Below are 9340 nucleotides of genomic sequence, written 5' to 3'. Positions count from 1 at the left end.
AGAGTGACAGCCAGGATAACCTGACTCTACTGAGAGTGACTAACCTGACTCTAGTGAGAGTGACAGCCAGGATAACCTGACTCTACTGAGAGTGACAGCCAGGATAACCTGACTCTACTGAGAGTGACAGCCAGGATAACCTGACTCTACTGAGAGTGACAGCCAGGATAACCTGACTCTACTGAGAGTGACAGCCAGGATAACCTGACTCTACTGAGAGTGACAGCCAGGATAACCTGACTCTACTGAGAGTGACAGCCAGGATAACCTGACTCTACTGAGAGTGACAGCCAGGATAACCTGACTGTACTGAGAGTGACAGCCAGGATAACCTGACTCTACTGAGAGTGACAGCCAGGATAACCTGACTGTACTGAGAGTGACAGCCAGGATAACCTGACTCTACTGAGAGTGACAGCCAGGATAACCTGACTCTACTGAGAGTGACAGCCAGGATAACCTGACTCTAGTGAGGGTGACAGCCAGGATAACCTGACTGTACTGAGAGTGACAGCCAGGATAACCTGACTCTAGTGAGAGTGACAGCCAGGATAACCTGACTCTAGTGAGAGTGACAGCCAGGATAACCTGACTGTACTGAGAGTGACAGCCAGGATAACCAACAGAGGTGTACAGGTGTAGATCACAACCACGTTTAGGTAAGTTCAGACAGACAGAAAGGAGACATTTAGTAACCTCTAATACATAAGAACATTAGAAAGGAGGAACACTGCAGGAGGCCTGCTGGCCCATACTAGGCAGGTCCTTTACAATTCATCCCACTAACAAACATTTGACCAACCCATGTGCCTCTTGCAGCTCTTCATATCAATTATTAACAGAAACACTCGTAATATTAACACAAACACTCGTAATATTAACACAAACACTCGTAATATTAACACAAACACTCGTAATATTAACACAAACACTCGTAATATTAACACAAACACTCGTAATATTAACACAAACACTCGTAATATTAACACAAACACTCGTAATATTAACACAAACACTCGTAATATTAACACAAACACTCGTAATATTAACACAAACACTCGTAATATTAACACAAACACTCGTAATATTAACACAAACACTCGTAATATTAACACAAACACTCGTAATATTAACACAAACACTCGTAATATTAACACAAACACTCGTAATATTAACACAAACACTCGTAATATTAACACAAACACTCGTAATATTAACACAAACACTCGTAATATTAACACAAACACTCGTAATATTAACACAAACACTCGTAATATTAACACAAACACTCGTAATATTAACACAAACACTCGTAATATTAACACAAACACTCGTAATATTAACACAAACACTCGTAATATTAACACAAACACTCGTAATATTAACACAAACACTCGTAATATTAACACAAACACTCGTAATATTAACACAAACACTCGTAATATTAACACAAACACTCGTAATATTAACACAAACACTCGTAATATTAACACAAACACTCGTAATATTAACACAAACACTCGTAATATTAACACAAACACTCGTAATATTAACACAAACACTCGTAATATTAACACAAACACTCGTAATATTAACACAAACACTCGTAATATTAACACAAACACTCGTAATATTAACACAAACACTCGTAATATTAACACAAACACTCGTAATATTAACACAAACACTCGTAATATTAACACAAACACTCGTAATATTAACACAAACACTCGTAATATTAACACAAACACTCGTAATATTAACACAAACACTCGTAATATTAACACAAACACTCGTAATATTAACACAAACACTCGTAATATTAACACAAACACTCGTAATATTAACACAAACACTCGTAATATTAACACAAACACTCGTAATATTAACACAAACACTCGTAATATTAACACAAACACTCGTAATATTAACACAAACACTCGTAATATTAACACAAACACTCGTAATATTAACACAAACACTCGTAATATTAACACAAACACTCGTAATATTAACACAAACACTCGTAATATTAACACAAACACTCGTAATATTAACACAAACACTCGTAATATTAACACAAACACTCGTAATATTAACACAAACACTCGTAATATTAACACAAACACTCGTAATATTAACACAAACACTCGTAATATTAACACAAACACTCGTAATATTAACACAAACACTCGTAATATTAACACAAACACTCGTAATATTAACACAAACACTCGTAATATTAACACAAACACTCGTAATATTAACACAAACACTCGTAATATTAACACAAACACTCGTAATATTAACACAAACACTCGTAATATTAACACAAACACTCGTAATATTAACACAAACACTCGTAATATTAACACAAACACTCGTAATATTAACACAAACACTCGTAATATTAACACAAACACTCGTAATATTAACACAAACACTCGTAATATTAACACAAACACTCGTAATATTAACACAAACACTCGTAATATTAACACTCGTAAACACTCGTAATATTAACACAAACACTCGTAATATTAACACAAACACTCGTAATATTAACACAAACACTCGTAATATTAACACAAACACTCGTAATATTAACACAAACACTCGTAATATTAACACAAACACTCGTAATATTAACACACTCGTAATATTAACACAAACACTCGTAATATTAACACAAACACTCGTAATATTAACACAAACACTCGTAATATTAACACAAACACTCGTAATATTAACACAAACACTCGTAATATTAACACAAACACTCGTAATATTAACACAAACACTCGTAATATTAACACAAACACTCGTAATATTTAACACAAACACTCGTAATATTAACACAAACACTCGTAATATTAACACAAACACTCGTCGTAATATTAACACAAACACTCGTAATATTAACACAAACACTCGTAATATTAACACAAACACTCGTAATATTAACACAAACACTCGTAATATTAACACAAACACTCGTAATATTAACACAAACACTCGTAATATTAACACAAACACTCGTAATATTAACACAAACACTCGTAATATTAACACAAACACTCGTAATATTAACACAAACACTCGTAATATTAACACAAACACTCGTAATATTAACACAAACACTCGTAATATTAACACAAACACTCGTAATATTAACACAAACACTCGTAATATTAACACAAACACTCGTAATATTAACACAAACACTCGTAATATTAACACAAACACTCGTAATATTAACACAAACACTCGTAATATTAACACAAACACTCGTAATATTAACACAAACACTCGTAATATTAACACAAACACTCGTAATATTAACACAAACACTCGTAATATTAACACAAACACTCGTAATATTAACACAAACACTCGTAATATTAACACAAACACTCGTAATATTAACACAAACACTCGTAATATTAACACAAACACTCGTAATATTAACACAAACACTCGTAATATTAACACAAACACTCGTAATATTAACACAAACACTCGTAATATTAACACAAACACTCGTAATATTAACACAAACACTCGTAATATTAACACAAACACTCGTAATATTAACACAAACACTCGTAATATTAACACAAACACTCGTAATATTAACACAAACACTCGTAATATTAACACAAACACTCGTAATATTAACACAAACACTCGTAATATTAACACAAACACTCGTAATATTAACACAAACACTCGTAATATTAACACAAACACTCGTAATATTAACACAAACACTCGTAATATTAACACAAACACTCGTAATATTAACACAAACACTCGTAATATTAACACAAACACTCGTAATATTAACACAAACACTCGTAATATTAACACAAACACTCGTAATATTAACACACTCGTAATATTAACACTCGTAATATTAACACAAACACTCGTAATATTAACACAAACACTCGTAATATTAACACAAACACTCGTAATATTAACACAAACACTCGTAATATTAACACAAACACTCGTAATATTAACACAAACACTCGTAATATTAACACAAACACTCGTAATATTAACACAAACACTCGTAATATTAACACAAACACTCGTAATATTAACACAAACACTCGTAATATTAACACAAACACTCGTAATATTAACACAAACACTCGTAATATTAACACAAACACTCGTAATATTAACACAAACACTCGTAATATTAACACAAACACTCGTAATATTAACACAAACACTCGTAATATTAACACAAACACTCGTAATATTAACACAAACACTCGTAATATTAACACAAACACTCGTAATATTAACACAAACACTCGTAATATTAACACAAACACTCGTAATATTAACACAAACACTCGTAATATTAACACAAACACTCGTAATATTAACACAAACACTCGTAATATTAACACAAACACTCGTAATATTAACACAAACACTCGTAATATTAACACAAACACACGTAATATTAACACAAACACTCGTAATATTAACACAAACACTCGTAATATTAACACAAACACACAAACACTCGTAATATTAACACAAACACTCGTAATATTAACACAAACACTCGTAATATTAACACAAACACTCGTAATATTAACACAAACACTCGTAATATTAACACAAACACTCGTAATATTAACACAAACACACGTAATATTAACACAAACACTCGTAATATTAACACAAACACTCGTAATATTAACACAAACACTCGTAATATTAACACAAACACTCGTAATATTAACACAAACACTCGTAATATTAACACAAACACTCGTAATATTAACACAAACACTCGTAATATTAACACAAACACTCGTAATATTAACACAAACACTCGTAATATTAACACAAACACTCGTAATATTAACACAAACACTCGTAATATTAACACAAACACTCGTAATATTAACACAAACACTCGTAATATTAACACAAACACTCGTAATATTAACACAAACACTCGTAATATTAACACAAACACTCGTAATATTAACACAAACACTCGTAATATTAACACAAACACTCGTAATATTAACACAAACACTCGTAATATTAACACAAACACTCGTAATATTAACACAAACACTCGTAATATTAACACAAACACTCGTAATATTAACACAAACACTCGTAATATTAACACAAACACTCGTAATATTAACACAAACACTCGTAATATTAACACAAACACTCGTAATATTAACACAAACACTCGTAATATTAACACAAACACTCGTAATATTAACACAAACACTCGTAATATTAACACAAACACTCGTAATATTAACACAAACACTCGTAATATTAACACAAACACTCGTAATATTAACACAAACACTCGTAATATTAACACAAACACTCGTAATATTAACACAAACACTCGTAATATTAACACAAACACTCGTAATATTAACACAAACACTCGTAATATTAACACAAACACTCGTAATATTAACACAAACACTCGTAATATTAACACAAACACTCGTAATATTAACACAAACACTCACAAACACTCGTAATATTAACACAAACACTCGTAATATTAACACAAACACTCGTAATATTAACACAAACACTCGTAATATTAACACAAACACTCGTAATATTAACACAAACACTCGTAATATTAACACAAACACTCGTAATATTAACACAAACACTCGTAATATTAACACAAACACTCGTAATATTAACACAAACACTCGTAATATTAACACAAACACTCGTAATATTAACACAAACACTCGTAATATTAACACAAACACTCGTAATATTAACACAAACACTCGTAATATTAACACAAACACTCGTAATATTAACACAAACACTCGTAATATTAACACAAACACTCGTATCTACTACACGAGGGTCATTAAGACTATCTACTACACCAGGGTCATTAAGACTATCTACTACACCAGGGTCATTAAGACTATCTACTACACCAGGGTCATTAAGACTATCTACTACACCAGGGTCATTAAGACTATCTACTACACCAGGGTCATTAAGACTATCTACTACACCAGGGTCATTAAGACTATCTACTACACCAGGGTCATTAAGACTATCTACTACACCAGGGTCATTAAGACTATCTACTACACCAGGGTCATTAAGACTATCTACTACACGAGGGTCATTAAGACTATCTACTACACGGGGTCATTAAGACTATCTACTACACCAGGGGTCATTAAGACTATCTACTACACCAGGGTCATTAAGACTATCTACTACACCAGGGTCATTAAGACTATCTACTACACCAGGGTCATTAAGACTATCTACTACACCAGGGTCATTAAGACTATCTACTACACCAGGGTCATTAAGACTATCTACTACACCAGGGTCATTAAGACTATCTACTACACCAGGGTCATTAAGACTATCTACTACACGAGGGTCATTAAGACTATCTACTACACGAGGGTCATTAAGACTATCTACTACACGAGGGTCATTAAGACTATCTACTACACCAGGGTCATTAAGACTATCTACTACACCAGGGTCATTAAGACTATCTACTACACGAGGGTCATTAAGACTATCTACTACACCAGGGTCATTAAGACTATCTACTACACCAGGGTCATTAAGACTATCTACTACACCAGGGTCATTAAGACTATCTACTACACCAGGGTCATTAAGACTATCTACTACACCAGGGTCATTAAGACTATCTACTACACCAGGGTCATTAAGACTATCTACTACACGAGGGTCATTAAGACTATCTACTACACCAGGGTCATTAAGACTATCTACTACACCAGGGTCATTAAGACTATCTACTACACCAGGGTCATTAAGACTATCTACTACACCAGGGTCATTAAGACTATCTACTACACCAGGGTCATTAAGACTATCTACTACACCAGGGTCATTAAGACTATCTACTACACCAGGGTCATTAAGACTATCTACTACACCAGGGTCATTAAGACTATCTACTACACGAGGGTCATTAAGACTATCTACTACACGAGGGTCATTAAGACTATCTACTACACCAGGGTCATTAAGACTATCTACTACACCAGGGTCATTAAGACTATCTACTACACGAGGGTCATTAAGACTATCTACTACACCAGGGTCATTAAGACTATCTACTACACCAGGGTCATTAAGACTATCTACTACACCAGGGTCATTAAGACTATCTACTACACCAGGGTCATTAAGACTATCTACTACACCAGGGTCATTAAGACTATCTACTACACCAGGGTCATTAAGACTATCTACTACACCAGGGTCATTAAGACTATCTACTACACGAGGGTCATTAAGACTATCTACTACACGAGGGTCATTAAGACTATCTACTACACCAGGGTCATTAAGACTATCTACTACACCAGGGTCATTAAGACTATCTACTACACCAGGGTCATTAAGACTATCTACTACACCAGGGTCATTAAGACTATCTACTACACCAGGGTCATTAAGACTATCTACTACACCAGGGTCATTAAGACTATCTACTACACCAGGGTCATTAAGACTATCTACTACACCAGGGTCATTAAGACTATCTACTACACGAGGGTCATTAAGACTATCTACTACACCAGGGTCATTAAGACTATCTACTACACCAGGGTCATTAAGACTATCTACTACACCAGGGTCATTAAGACTATCTACTACACCAGGGTCATTAAGACTATCTACTACACCAGGGTCATTAAGACTATCTACTACACCAGGGTCATTAAGACTATCTACTACACCAGGGTCATTAAGACTATCTACTACACCAGGGTCATTAAGACTATCTACTACACCAGGGTCATTAAGACTATCTACTACACGAGGGTCATTAAGACTATCTACTACACCAGGGTCATTAAGACTATCTACTACACCAGGGTCATTAAGACTATCTACTACACGAGGGTCATTAAGACTATCTACTACACCAGGGTCATTAAGACTATCTACTACACCAGGGTCATTAAGACTATCTACTACACCAGGGTCATTAAGACTATCTACTACACCAGGGTCATTAAGACTATCTACTACACCAGGGTCATTAAGACTATCTACTACACCAGGGTCATTAAGACTATCTACTACACCAGGGTCATTAAGACTATCTACTACACCAGGGTCATTAAGACTATCTACTACACCAGGGTCATTAAGACTATCTACTACACCAGGGTCATTAAGACTATCTACTACACCAGGGTCATTAAGACTATCTACTACACGAGGGTCATTAAGACTATCTACTACACATTAAGACTACTACAACAGGGTCATTAAGACTATCTACTACACCAGGGTCATTAAGACTATCTACTACACCAGGGTCATTAAGACTATCTACTACACCAGGGTCATTAAGACTATCTACTACACCAGGGTCATTAAGACTATCTACTACACCAGGGTCATTAAGACTATCTACTACACCAGGGTCATTAAGACTATCTACTACACCAGGGTCATTAAGACTATCTACTACACCAGGGTCATTAAGACTATCTACTACACCAGGGTCATTAAGACTATCTACTACACCAGGGTCATTAAGACTATCTACTACACCAGGGTCATTAAGACTATCTACTACACCAGGGTCATTAAGACTATCTACTACACCAGGGTCATTAAGACTATCTACTACACCAGGGTCATTAAGACTATCTACTACACCAGGGTCATTAAGACTATCTACTACACCAGGGTCATTAAGACTATCTACTACACCAGGGTCATTAAGACTATCTACTACACCAGGGTCATTAAGACTATCTACTACACCAGGGTCATTAAGACTATCTACTACACCAGGGTCATTAAGACTATCTACTACACGAGGGTCATTAAGACTATCTACTACACCAGGGTCATTAAGACTATCTACTACACCAGGGTCATTAAGACTATCTACTACACCAGGGTCATTAAGACTATCTACTACACCAGGGTCATTAAGACTATCTACTACACCAGGGTCATTAAGACTATCTACTACACCAGGGTCATTAAGACTATCTACTACACCAGGGTCATTAAGACTACTACACCAGGGTCATTAAGACTATCTACTACACCAGGGTCATTAAGACTATCTACTACACCAGGGTCATTAAGACTATCTACTACACCAGGGTCATTAAGACTATCTACTACACCAGGGTCATTAAGACTATCTACTACACGAGGGTCATTAAGACTATCTACTACACGAGGGTCATTAAGACTATCTACTACACCAGGGTCATTAAGACTATCTACTACACCAGGGTCATTAAGACTATCTACTACACCAGGG

This window comes from Cherax quadricarinatus, unplaced genomic scaffold (assembly GCF_038502225.1).
Source record: "Cherax quadricarinatus isolate ZL_2023a unplaced genomic scaffold, ASM3850222v1 Contig995, whole genome shotgun sequence".
NCBI classification, from domain to species: domain Eukaryota; kingdom Metazoa; phylum Arthropoda; class Malacostraca; order Decapoda; family Parastacidae; genus Cherax; species Cherax quadricarinatus.
Note: the sequence above shows the minus strand (reverse complement) of the source record.